Source organism: Scyliorhinus torazame, chromosome 14 (genome assembly GCF_047496885.1).
Source record: "Scyliorhinus torazame isolate Kashiwa2021f chromosome 14, sScyTor2.1, whole genome shotgun sequence".
NCBI classification, from domain to species: domain Eukaryota; kingdom Metazoa; phylum Chordata; class Chondrichthyes; order Carcharhiniformes; family Scyliorhinidae; genus Scyliorhinus; species Scyliorhinus torazame.
In genome coordinates this window covers 68,864,211-68,877,876 of record NC_092720.1, presented here as the reverse complement: position 1 = coordinate 68,877,876, position 13,666 = coordinate 68,864,211, and positions in this window count along the sequence as shown.

The window sequence follows — 13,666 nt, the reverse complement described above, 5'->3', positions numbered from 1 at the left end:
GATGGCATCACTGAGTAGATTATAAAAGGCTGCGTCTCTAGGCATTCTGGGAGAAGCTAATGGAGAAGTTGATGTAGAAGGATCGTGTGAAGTTGAGATAGTGTGTAGGTTATCTATATTAGAGAGATAATTAATTACTGTATCATAGATTCAATACTATTATTTTGTTAACTGTTACTCAGTAGAGTGTGCAAACCATTTTAAGTAGTGGAAATTCATAACATGCTACCAGTAGTGTAAAATAAACTAGTTTTGTTTTAAACACATTGCTTTATGTTCTTTGTCAACACCATGACTTTGGCGACCTTGGAGAATAATACAAGGAACATAACAGTTCCTTTATCTCTGGGGGCTATATTTGCCTGTGTGCCCCCAGCAGGTTCCCTTTATCTGGTTCCTGTTTGTAAAAAAAACAGTTGTAAACCTGTCCAATGTGAAATTTCTAATGTGGGGGGGGGGGTGCGTAGCTGGCTTATTGTATTTAAATGTATTGAAATGAGGTTCCCCACCATCCTGGATGGGAACCTCACTACATCACTGAAGGGGCGCAGGGAGAATCAGAAAACGGGTTCTTGCCATTCCAAGCCTCGCGATATTTGCTCCCAAGTCACCATATGACCTAGTGGCGTACGTGGCCGCAGAATCGTAGCAACGGTCACTGCCAAGCACCTCAGCATTACATTAGCATGCACGCAATATCACAACAACTAGAACATGTTTATCCCCGTAATAGAACCGACCAGGTCAGGAATGTAGGCTGCGGGCTTTCGACCCAAACCAGCACAAAAAAATTCCCCAAAATTGGAAACCTCGGGAATAGGATCAGAAACCTCAGAATCCATTCCTAGCTGCCATTTTGAAAGGTCTCCTGAGTCATCCAGACCTGGTGAAAAATCCAGGCCATCGTTTCAAAAATCAACATGGGGTCCGATGGGATGAGCATTGCATTTAGTAGGATCAGAAACAATGGGCGGATTCTTATCATATCTTTTCAGAGTGTCAGGCTCAGACTGAAAACCGACTTGTACCTCTCCAGCTGCACAGATCAGTTTACTCTCCAGATCTTGAGTCTCTCTGAGTAAAAGAAAATGAGTGGGCGTGGTATGCGACATCAGTCTGGCGAGGCAGGGCCTGATAGAGTCAACACGCCCCCCCCTTGCACAGGTTGGCATTTCCCCCGACACAAGTTGGCCTGGGCACACATTTGGGCACCGCCCCCCTTTGCAGGCATCAGGTGACCATCCTCACCCCCCCTACAGGCATTGGGCCGCTAGCCCTCACAACCGATCCCCTTTACAGGCATCAGCTGACCCCTCTCACCCCAACCCTCTTGTACGTATCCAGTGACCCAGTGACCCGCTCTCACCCTGCCCTTCGCAGGCATCAAGCGATCCCCTCTCACTGTCTCCCTTTGCAGGCATTGGGTGAACCCTTCTCACCCTCATCCCCCATGCAGGCATCAAGTGACCCCTGCGCACAACTACCAGCAAACCCCCTTGCAGCCATTGTGGCGACCCCCCCCCCCCCCCCCCCCCCCCACCACCACCACCATCACAATCTCAGGGGCATCGCCGCCCTCACAGTTATCAGCCCTCCCCAACACACATAATGGGAACTCCACCCATGGGGCTGCACAGAGGGTCTACTCCTGGCACTGCCCTGGCACAGATAGGCACTGCCAGGTTGGCATTGCTCACTTGTGTCAAAGGGAAGTGCCAACCTGTGCCAGGGGGCAGTATCAGGGCACGGCCAGGGAATGTCCCTCTCCCCTGGGGCAATACCCCGGGGGACCGGATAATTCCGCCCAATGTTTTTATGACACTATTGCATTGTTGGCAATCTTGCTGTGGGGCGGGTCCAAATTGTTGATGTTATTTTTCAAACACGGTAAAGGATCTTCACAGAAACCCTTGCTTCTGAAGATGTCTTGAACATCTACCCAAACTATCTTGAATGGTATATTGTGACCCTAGAAGGAACAACACATCCTGGGCGGGATTCTCCGACCCCCGCCGGGTTGGAGTATCGCCGGGGGCTGGCGTGAATCCCGCCCCCGCCGGTTGCCGAATTCTCCGGCACCGGATATTCGGCGGGGGCGGGAATCGCGCCACGCTGGTCAGCGGGCCCCCCCACCCCGCGATTCTTACCGGCGGGACTAGGCGGCGCGGGCGGGCTCCGGGGTCCTGGAGGGTGGGGGCGACCTGGCCCCAGGGGGGTGTCCCCACGGAGGCCTGGCCCGTGATCGGGGTCCACCCGATCCGCGGGTGGGCCAGTGCCGTTTTCCCTCTGCCTCAGCCACACCCTTCACCATGGCCGATGCATAAGAGACACCCCACCCTGCGCATGCGCGGAGATGACATCAGAAACCGCTGTCGCTCCCGCACATGCGCGGACTTCTGCCAGCCGGCGAAGTCCTTTCGGCCCGAGCTGGCGTGGCGCCAAATGCCTTTCCCACTGGCTGACGGCGTGGCAACCACTCCGATGGTGGGCTAGCCCCTCAAGGTGAGGGCTTTGCCCGGCGGCCCGACGCCGGAGGGGTTCCCGCCACTCCACCCCGCCGGGACCCCCCCCCGCCCCGCCGGGTCGGGGAGAATCCCGGCCCAGATTGCTTGGATCTTAATCACTGACAATATGGACAAACACATGCCTCCAAACATTAGCTCCAAGTGAACACTGGTGCTACAAAGTTATTGCTTTTATAAGCACTAGGAGGAAAATGGCTCTAAAGTGAGCAATTAGTCAAAACAGGGCTTTATCTTGTGTTTGCATTTCATCTCTTGTTTTCTTTATATATACAATACAGTTAACGGAATAGGGACTGGCAACACTTTCTTAAAATGTTACATTCTCCCAAACAAGATCAGTCTTTCAAGCTAATCCAACCATGCCACAACCAGGTTTAAATTGTTCAGTTACAGCCATGCCTGTGTCACGTATCGCACATCACGCATGAGACTCAAGCATTTACAGCCCCACTCGTGCATTCAGGCTAAACCAAAAATACGTCGGCATGTCAAGCGAGGCATGCACAATTTTTAATGTCAGGAGGAAACGGGCCAAGGTGCTTATAAGGATTCAGCCACTACCACCCTTTATAAAATAATTCTGTTTAAGTTGCTATTTGTCAGCTTGCTCACTATAAGACTTGACTGGGACAGTTAAGTTCCGGTTTATTTTGTAAATAGCAAATTTCTCGGCAGTCAACTTAGTCTCGAATGTACACACATAACAGTATTCTGAACAAATTATATGGACACATTTGAATCATACAAGTGCCTCATTTATAAAGGCAATTAGTGCCACACCAAATTGAGTAATTTGGCTCCATTTTGCTGTTCCAGATGGAGTTAATTTAGCCCCTTCATAATAACCAAAATAATTTATTCTGACTTTTACAAAGTCAGAGCTCGCACCAGCATAGACACAGGCAGACTCCTTTCATGAATTTGTGATAATAATTATATAACCATTACCACTGCCAGCTCCAATGCTCCCAATCTGCTGCTTATTATGTGGAGCTCAAGTAAGGAAAAAAGCAGTATAGTGAAGTGGTATAGAATTTACAGTACAGAAGGAGGGCATTCGGCCCATCGAGTCTGCACCGGCTCTTGGAAAGAGCACCCTACCCAGGCCCACATCTCCACCCTATCCCCATAATCCAGTAACCCCACCCAACACTAAGGGCAATTTTTAACACTAATGGCAATTTAGCATGGCCAATCCGCCTAACCTGCACATCTTTGGACTGTGAGAGGAAACCGGAGCATCCGGAGAAAACCCACGCGCACAACGTGCAGACTCCACACAGGCAGTGACCCAAGCTGGGAAACGAACCTGGGACCCTGGAGCTGTGAAGCATTTGTGCTCACCACTATGCTACCGTGCTGCCCAGTATAGTGAGGCTCTGCTTTGAAGCACAATGTACACTTGTCACTGCATGGACAAGGCCATTCTCCATTCAGTTACTAATCTTAGACATGCTACTGAAAGAAGACACTGAAGAAATTGCTGAAGCTTATCCAACATAGAGGAAAACTTGGGAAGAGAGACATTTGTTGAGCTTTTTATGTACATTCTGGACTCAATGGTGGCAAGAGGCTCATGGACTCAGAAGCACATAGAAAACTGCAGACAAATCAAAAGGATTTCACAGAATCGTCCCAGTACGAAAGGAGGCCATTCAACCCATCAAGTCTGAACCGACCCTCTGAGAAGGAGAACCAGTGGACATGATCTATTTGGATTTCCAGAAAGCCTTTGACAAGGTACCTCACAGGAGGCTGCTAAATAAGGTAAGAGCCCATGGTGTTAGGAGCAAGGTACTGGCATGGATAGAGGATTGGCTGACTCACAAAAGGCAGAGAATGGGGATAAAGGGATCCTTTTCAGGATGGTAGCTGGTGACTAGTGGTGTTCCGCAGGGGTCAGTGTTGGGACCACAGCTATTCACGATATACTTTAATAACGGGGAACGGGGAACTGAGGACATTGTTGACACGTTTGCAGATGATGCAAAGATATGTAGAGAGACATGTAGTGTCGAGGAAGCGGGGAGGCTGTGGAAGGACCTGGGCAGACTAGGAGAGTGGGCAAAGAAGTGGCAGATGGAATACAACGTGGAAAAGTGTGAGTAATGCACTTTTGTAGGAAGAACAGGGGTATGGACTATTTTCTAAATGGGAAAATGCTTCAGAAATAAGAAGCACAAAGGGATTTAGGAGTCCTAGTTCAGGATTCTCTTAAGTTTAACATGCAGGTTCAGTTGGCAGTTCGGAAGGCAAATGCAATGTTAGCATTCGTGTTGAGAGGACTAGTATACAAGAGCAGGGATGTAATGTTGAGGCTGTATAAGGCTCTAGTCAGACCCCATTTGGAATATTGTGAGCAATTTTGGGCCCCGTATCGAAGGAAGGATGTATTGGCCTTGGAGAGGGTCCAAAAGTGGTTCACAAGAATGATCCCCATAATGAAGGACATGTCGTATGAGGAGCAGTTGAGGACTCTGGATATTTTATTCAATGGAGTTTAGTAGGATGAGGGGGGATCTCATTGAAACTTACAGACTACTGAGAGGCCTCGATAGAGTGAACGTGGAGAGGATGTTTCCACTAGTAGGAGAAACTAGAATCCCCTAGGGCACAACCTCAGACTGAAGGGATGATCTTTTAAAACCGAGATGAGGAGGAATTTCTTCAGCCAGAGGGTGGTGAATCTGTGGAACTCATTGCCGCAGAAGGCTTTCGAATCCAAGTCACTGAGAGTCTTTAAGACAGAGATAGATAGGTTCTTGATTAATAAGGGGATCAAGGGTTATGGGAGAAGGCAGGAGAATGGGGATGAGAAACATAACTGCCACGATTGAATGGCGGAGCAGGCTTAATGGGCCGAATGGCCTAATTCTGCTCCAATGTCTTGTGCTGTATGGAACGAGCACCCTACCTTGGCCCACTCCCCGGTCCTATCCCTGTAACCCGCCTAACCTACACATCCTTGGAAAATTTTAAGGGGCAATCTTTTATCATGGCTAATCCACCTAACCTACACATCTTTGGACTGTGGGAAGAAACCGGAGCACTCGAAGGAATCATAAACAGACAAAGGGAGAAAGTGCGGACCTCACACGGACAGTTACCCAAGGTCAGAATTGAACTCAGGTCCCTGGCGCTGTGCGGCAGCGGTGCTAACCATTGTGCCACCGTGTCGCCTGTGCCATGTAATTTACATTGCAAAAGATGAAAAATAAACTGCAGTTTATATAAATACAACAAGTTAGCGATACACAATAATGAATATATGTGCGCATCCTATTGATCTCTGGGCAGGAATAAATATTTTTAAAAATAAATTTAGAGTACCCAATTCATTTTTTTTTCCAATTAAGGGGATATTTAGTGTGGCCAATCCACCTAACCTGTACATATTTGGGTTGTGGGGGCGAAACCAACGCAAACGGGGGAAGAATGTGCAAACTCCACACGGACAGTGACCCAGAGCCGGGATCGAACCTGGGACCTCGGCGCCATGAGGCATCAGGGCTAACCCACTGCACCACCGAGCTGCCCGGGCAGGAATAAATATGCTGAAAAGCAAACTCAATTTTCTTTATTGTTGTCACCAAATATTTCCTGTTCCTTTCGGTGCAACCGAACTATCGTATGAACGTAAAAAAACATAGCATAAAAAGAGGACATCCAAACATCAAACCAATTCTTTTAATCCTAAACAACTTAATACCCAGAGGAAAGAGTCTACTTTATCTCTCTATTCCATGAAAAAATATAAATTAAACTGCAGAACATAACCAAACATTGCACTTGTTTGACTGGTTGTCTTTATTGGCAAATCATCATATTCCACATAACATTCCATTATCTCCATAGGGAAAATAGCACTAAATTCCTTTCACTGCTGCCAGTAAGGCTTTATTTCCATGTGGGCCTCTATGAGAATTAAAACCAGTCACAACCGAACTAATTTTGATAAAACTTCTCCAGCAAAGAAAGTACCTTCTAATTGACTTCAGGGCGTGTCTGTTAAAAGCAACAGCATAACTTAATTGAAAATACTGACTAGGTTAAACACACGTATCCTTACCCTCTTTATCCCTCCCATTGGATCTTTCGCCAGTAATTTTTAATAATATATAAGTTCACAGAATCACAGAATCCCCACAGTGCACAACGAGGCCACCAAGCCCATCGAGTCTGCAATGACCCTCCGAAAGTGCTCCGCACCCAGGTCCAACCCTCGCCCCATCACCGCAACCCCATTTAGGGGCAATTTAGCACAGCCAATCCACCTAACCTGCCCACCTTTCGACTGTGGGACGAAACCGGAGCACCCGGCGGAAACCCACGCAGACACTGGAAGAATGTACAAACTCCGCACAAACAGTAACTCAAGGTCGGAATTGAACCTGGGTCCCTGGCGCTATGAGGCAGCAGTGCTAACCACTGTGCCACCATGCTGCCAAATATATTTTCTGAACAATTTCCCATTGTTTTGATCTGTTTGTCCTGGGCCTCAAAGGCTGCCATGGCAACAAATGGGAGTATTTCATATTTTTTATCTGAGTAAGCCCCCAAAAAGGATTTGCAGAGTAATTGCTTCCACAGGCTAGTGTACCGGAACTAAAAATAAAAATAGTGTTTCACTGACATATAAACTGCAGAATGTACCTTCAAATTGAACTCAGGTTGTGTTGATCTACAATAGGACAGGTAAGTCTGACTGAACAAAGTTGGCCCCCCTCCCACTCGAACAGAACTCCACAGTGAAGGTTGTGAGCCCAGCCAGCAAATAATAGGTTAGTGATCCCAAAGCGACAAGAATAGCCATTGTCAAGGGTGCATCCTTGACACAGATGGTCGCCCTGTCACGTTGGAAATGTGCCAGAGTTCGCCAGAAATGGAACATCTGGTCCAACATGCTTGAAGATTTAAAGGGTGGCTGAACTTCTATCTACATCCCTATGTTAGATTTCATTTATGCTATAGAGTTGTGTAGTGTACCTATTTGACTATCAGCTTTCAATTGATTCCTCCTGCTGGTGAGATTGCCTGGGAAGAAAACAATGAATGCCGTAAAAATTAATGGGCGGGATTCTGCGGGAATCGGCGGGGCGGGCAACTCCGGCGGGAAGAAGTGGCTTGAATCACACCGGCGTCGGTCCGCACCTTCCGCACTTTCAGGGGCTATGCCGGCGCCGGAGTGGTTTGCGCCATGCCGGCCGGCGCGGAAGGGGCTTGGCGCCATGCCAACCGGCGCCGAAGGGTCTCCGCCGGCTGGCGCGAGTTCCAGCGTGTGCTGGCGTCATCCCAGTGCAGGCGCACTGGGATTCATCTCCGCATCGGCCATCGCGGAGGATCATAGCAGCCGACGCGGAGGAATAGAGTGCCCCCATGGCACAGGCCCACCTGCGGGTCGGTGAGCCCCGATCGCGGGCCAGGCCACTGTGGGGGCACCTCCCGGGTCCAGATCCCCCCGCGCCCCTCCGAGGACCCCGGAGGCCGCCTGCGCAGCCAGGTCCTGCCGGTAAGTACCTGTTATAATTTATGCCGGCGTGATCGCGGTTCCTGCCCCTGCCAAATCCCCGGCGCAGGAAAATTCGGCAGCCTGCCCACCCCACCCACACGCACACAAAATTAGACTGGGCCCATCACTCGTTTCGACCTAAGCCTCACTCTAGTGATCATCCTCGTGCTGTGATCGCAAGATTTCACAGTTTCAAAGAGGAGGAGTTAGTTCTTTGATGGACAAGAGAGCACCGGGATTCTAAGTGGGAGGGGCCACTCTATTAGGCTGTACCAGGACCAGAGTGCAGGTGTAGCTAAGAAAAGAGCCGCATTTAATTGAATGAAATTCATCCTGTACAAAAGTAGAGTCAAGTTTTGGATGGTTTATCCAACTTGCCTTCGAGTAATGTTCTGAGGAAAACACCACTTTGACTCGCCAGAGGATGCTGACTCGTTTGCCCAAAAGCACAAAGTGTGCTCTGTTTAATCTGTTATCTGGCTCCGTATACTGTCATGTGAGAGTACCTTTAAGAAATGGGTGTTTATCAAATAGCTGTCATGGATGAACCTTTAAGAAAGGGGTGTTTATCAAATAGCTGCAGTGATGTCAGAATGTGGGTGGAGCTAGTCTGTCTGTCTGCTTTTACTTTCGCTATGAGCAAAAAGGTGGTGTGTGCTTGTGTGTTTTAGCTTTGTTTTCAGAGTGAAGAGCTGCAGTGAAAGCAAGCAGATGTGTAAGGATATCTCTACAAGCTAAAGAATGTTCATTTGGGTGATCTCAAAGTAATATCTGTTTCTGTAGAGAATTGAAACCTGCTGTCTTTCTGTAAAAAGGGTCTTTTGGACTTATGGATATTGTTAGGAAAGTTATGAAGGGTTATTTATAGAATATTGTATCTGTGGGGGTTATTGTTGTTGATGGATGTTAAGATGTTACTGTGTGTTTATCAAGTATTAACTGGATTCATAAATAAACATGGTTTTGTTTTAAAAGTACTTTAGATCTCTGTTGCATCACACCTGTAAAGTAGGCCCTTGTGCTCCCCATACCACAATCTATTAAAAGTCGTGGGTCAGGTGAACTCCATGATATACTTTGAAGTTTTCCAAACCCTGGCCCATAACAATTCGAACACTTTGAGTGGGATTCTCCGTCCACTGCACCAGTTTTCTGGTGCGGTGCCACCCTGCCGGCAGTGGGAATCTACGTCCCGCCAGCCAGTCAATGAGGTTGCCAATTGTGGTCAGCCCCACGCCGTCGGGACATCCACGGGCATGGTTGCACTGCCGGCGATCCCGCCAGCGGAGAATCAGTCCTTTGTTTTTGCTTCTTTTCATGTTGGCTACTTGGGTGTATCCTTGATGCCCTTAATTACATTTCAGAGATTTCTGCTGTTTATTCCTTACATTAATGTATTTTCCCCTATTTTTCAATTATCAGCCATTTAAATGTTATTCTTTCCCCCTCCCCTTCACCCCAACCAGAGATGATAGTATCTCTCAATGCTGAGAAATAATTTAACAGGGTGGAGTGGGAATATTTATTTGAGATTCTCGGGAGATTTGAATTCAGCCATGAATTTGCCTCTTGGATCCGCTTGTTATACAATGCCCCTATGGCCAGCGTTCACACAAACACTTTATATTCAGACTACTTCCTCTTGAATAGGGGCACTGCGCAGGGCTGCCCACTTTCTCCTCTTTTAATTGTCCTTGCCCTCTATATGCTTAAAGGCTTCAAACCAATGGAGAGGTATTAATCGAGGGGGGGGGGAACATCATGGGCGGGATTCTCTCAGCCCGGGGCTGGGCCGGAGAATCCCCGTGACCGGCCCGAATTGCGCCACGTCACCGGCACGTGTTTCTGCGCAGAGCGGAGAATCAGCGCCATTGGCGCCGGTGTGGTTGGCGCAGTGGCGATCGGGGCCGCTCTACGCGACCGTCCCGCCGATTCTCGGCCCGGGATCGGCCGTCGTAAAAACGGCGAGTCCCGCCGCCGCCGTCCACACCTGTTATCAGCCGGCGGGAACTTGGCGTTGAAGGGTCAGGGGACGGCCTGTGGTGGCAGAGGGGGGGGGGTCCGGCCCACGGGGGGCCTCCGATGTGGCCTGGGCCACAATCGGGGCCCACCGACCGGCGGGCCTGCCTCTCTGGCTGGGGGCCTCATTTCTTCTGTGCCGGACCCTGTAATCCTGTGCCATGTTGCGTCGGGGCCGGCGCATTGAAGGAAGCCACTGCGCATGCGCGCATTGGTGCAGGCGCCACTTCACATGTGCGCATTGGCGCCGGCGCCACTGCGCATGCGCAGATCCCGCGGTGCCCAGTTTGTGCCAGGATCAGCAGCTAGAGTGGCGTGAACCGCTCCAGTGCCGCACTGGCCCCTTTTGCGGGCCAGAATTAGTCATCGGGACGGCCCGTTCACGCTGTCGTAAAACGCGACAGCGATTACGACGGCGTGGACACTCTGCCGCGGGATTAGAGAATTCCGCCCCATATATCGCTTTGTGCAGATGATCTACTTTTATATATTACAGACTCAATTCCCTCCATTGATGGCATAATGAAGACACTTAATGGACAGAAATGGTTGTTGGAGGTCCCTGGTTATAGATGTTTCAATAAGATTAGGGAGGGTGGTAAAAGAGGTGGGGGGGTGGCATTATTAATTAGAGATAGTATAACAGCTGCAGAAAGGCAGTTCGAGGAGTATCACCCTATTGAGGTAGTATGGGTTGAAGTCAGAAATAGGAAAGGAGCAGTCACCTTGTTAGGAGTTTTCTATAGGCCCCCCAATAGCAGCAGAGATGTGGAGGAACAGATTGGGAAGCAGATTTTGGAAAGGTGCAGAAGTCATAGGGTAGTAGTCATGGGCGACTTTAACTTCCCAAATATTGAGTGGAAACTCTTTAGATCAAATAGTTTGGATGGGGTGGTGTTTGTGCAGTGTGTCCAGGAAGCTTTTCTAACACAGTATGTAGATTGTCCGACCAGAGGAGGGGCAATATTGGATTTAGTACTGGGTAATGAGCCAGGGCAAGTGATAGATTTGTTAGTGGGGGAGCATTTTGGAGATAGTGACCACAATTCTGTGACTTTCACTTTAGTAATGGAGAGGGATAGGTACGTGCAACAGGGCAAGGTTTACAATTGGGGGAAGGGTAAATACGATGTTGTCAGACAAGAATTGAAGTGCATAAGTTGGGAACATAGGCTGGCAGGGAAGGACACAAGTGAAATGTGGAACTTGTTCAAGGAACAGGTGCTCCGTGTCCTTGATATGTATGTACCTGTCAGGCAGGGAAGAGATGGTCGAGTGAGGGAACCATGGTTGACAAGAGAGGTTGAATGTCTTGTTAAGAGAAAAAAGGTGACTTATGTAAGGCTGAAGAAACAAGGTTCAGACAGGGCATTGGAGGGATACAAGATAGCCAGGAGGGAACTGAAGAAAGGGATTAGGAGAGCTAAGAGAGGGCATGAACAATCTTTGGCGGGTAGGATCAAGGAAAACCCCAAGGCCTTTTACACATATGTGAGAAATATGAGAATGACTAGAGCGAGGGTAGGTCCGATCAAGGATAGTAGCGGGAGATTGTGTATTGAGTCTGAAGAGATAGGAGAGGTCTTGAATGAGTAGTTTTCTTCTGTATTTACAAATGAGAGGGGCGATATTGTTGGAGAGGACAGTGTGAAACAGATTGGTAAGCTCGAGGAAATACTTGTTAGGAAGGAAGATGTGTTGGGCATTTTGAAAAACTTGAGGATAGACAAGTCCCCCGGGCCTGACGGGATATATCCAAGGATTCTATGGGAAGCAAGAGATGAAATTGCAGAGCCGTTGGCAATTATCTTTTCGTCCTCACTGTCAACAGGGGTGGTACCAGGGGATTGGAGAGTGGCGAATGTCGTGCCCCTGTTCAAAAAAGAAACTAGGGATAACCCTGGGAATTACAGGCCAGTTAGTCTTACTTCGGTGGTAGGCAAAGTAATGGAAAGGGTACTGAAGGATAGGATTTCTGAGCATCTGGAAAGACACTGCTTGATTCGGGATAGTCAGCACGGATTTGTGAGGGGTAGGTCTTGCCTTACAAATCTTATTGAATTCTTTGAGGAGGTGACCAAGCATGTGGATGAAGGTAAAGCAATGGATGTAGTGTACATGGATTTTAGTAAGGCATTTGATAAAGTTCCCCATGGTAGGCTTCTGCACAAAGTAAGGAGGCATGGGATAGTGGGAAATTTGGCCAGTTGGATAACAAACTGGCTAACTGATAGAAGTCAGAGAGTGGTGGTGGATGGCAAATATTCAACCTGGATCCCCGTTACCAGTGGTGTACCGCAGGGATCAGTTCTGGGTCCTCTGCTGTTTATGATTTTCATTAATGACTTGGATGAGGGAGTTGAAGGGTGGGTCAGTAAATTTGCAGACGATACGAAGATTGGTGGAGTTGTGGATAGTAAGGAGGGCTGTTGTCGGCTGCAAAGAGACATAGATAGGATGCAGAGCTGGGCTGAGAAGTGGCAGATGGAGTTTAACCCTGAAAAGTGTGAGGTTGTCCATTTTGGAAGGACAAATATGAATGCGGAATACAGGGTTAACGGTAGAGTTCTTGGCATTGTGGAGGAGCAGAGAGACCTTGGGGCCTATGTTCATACATCTTTGAAAGTTGCCACTCAAGTGGATAGAGCTGTGAAGAAGGCCTATGGTGTGCTCGCGTTCATTAACAGAGGGATTGAATTTAAGAGCCGTGAGGTGATGATGCAGCTGTACAAAACTTTGGTAAGGCCACATTTGGAGTACTGTGTACAGTTCTGGTCGCCTCATTTGAGGAAGGATGTGGAAGCTCTGGAAAAGGTGCAAAGAAGATTTACCAGGATGTTGCCTGGAATGGAGAGTAGGTCTTACGAGGAAAGGTTGAGGGTGCAAGGCCTTTTCTCATTAGAGCGGAGAAGGATGAGGGGCGACTTGATAGAGGTTTATAAGATGATCAGGGGAATAGATAGAGTAGACAGTCAGAGACTTTTTCCCCAGGTGGAACACACCATTACAAGGGGACATAAATTTAAGGTGAAAGGTGGAAGATATAGGAGGGATATCAGAGGTAGGTTCTTTACCCAGAGAGTAGTGGGGGCATGGAATGCACTGCCTGTGGAAGTAGTTGAGTCGGAAACATTAGGGACCTTCAAGCAGCTGTTGGATAGGTACATGGATTACGGGAAAATGATATAGTGTAGATTTATTTGTTCTTAAGGGCAGCACGGTAGCATTGTGGATAGCACAATTGCTTCACAGATCCATGGTCCCAGGTTCGATTCCGGCTTGGGTCATTGTCTGTGCGGAGTCTGCACGTCCTCCCCGTGTCTGCGTGGGTTTCCTCCGGGTGCTCCGGTTTCCTCCCACAGTCCAAAGATGTGCGGGTTAGGTGAATTGGCCAATGATAAATTGCCCTTAATGTCCAAATTGCCCTTGGTGTTGGGTGGAGGTGTTGAGTTTGGGTAGGGTGCTCTTTCCAAGAGCTGGTGCAGACTCAAAGGGCCGAATGGCCTCCTTCTGCACTGTAAATTCAATGATAATCTATGATTAATCTAGGACAAATTTTCGGCACAACATCGTGGGCCGAAGGGCCTGTTCTGTGCTGTATTTTCTATGTTCT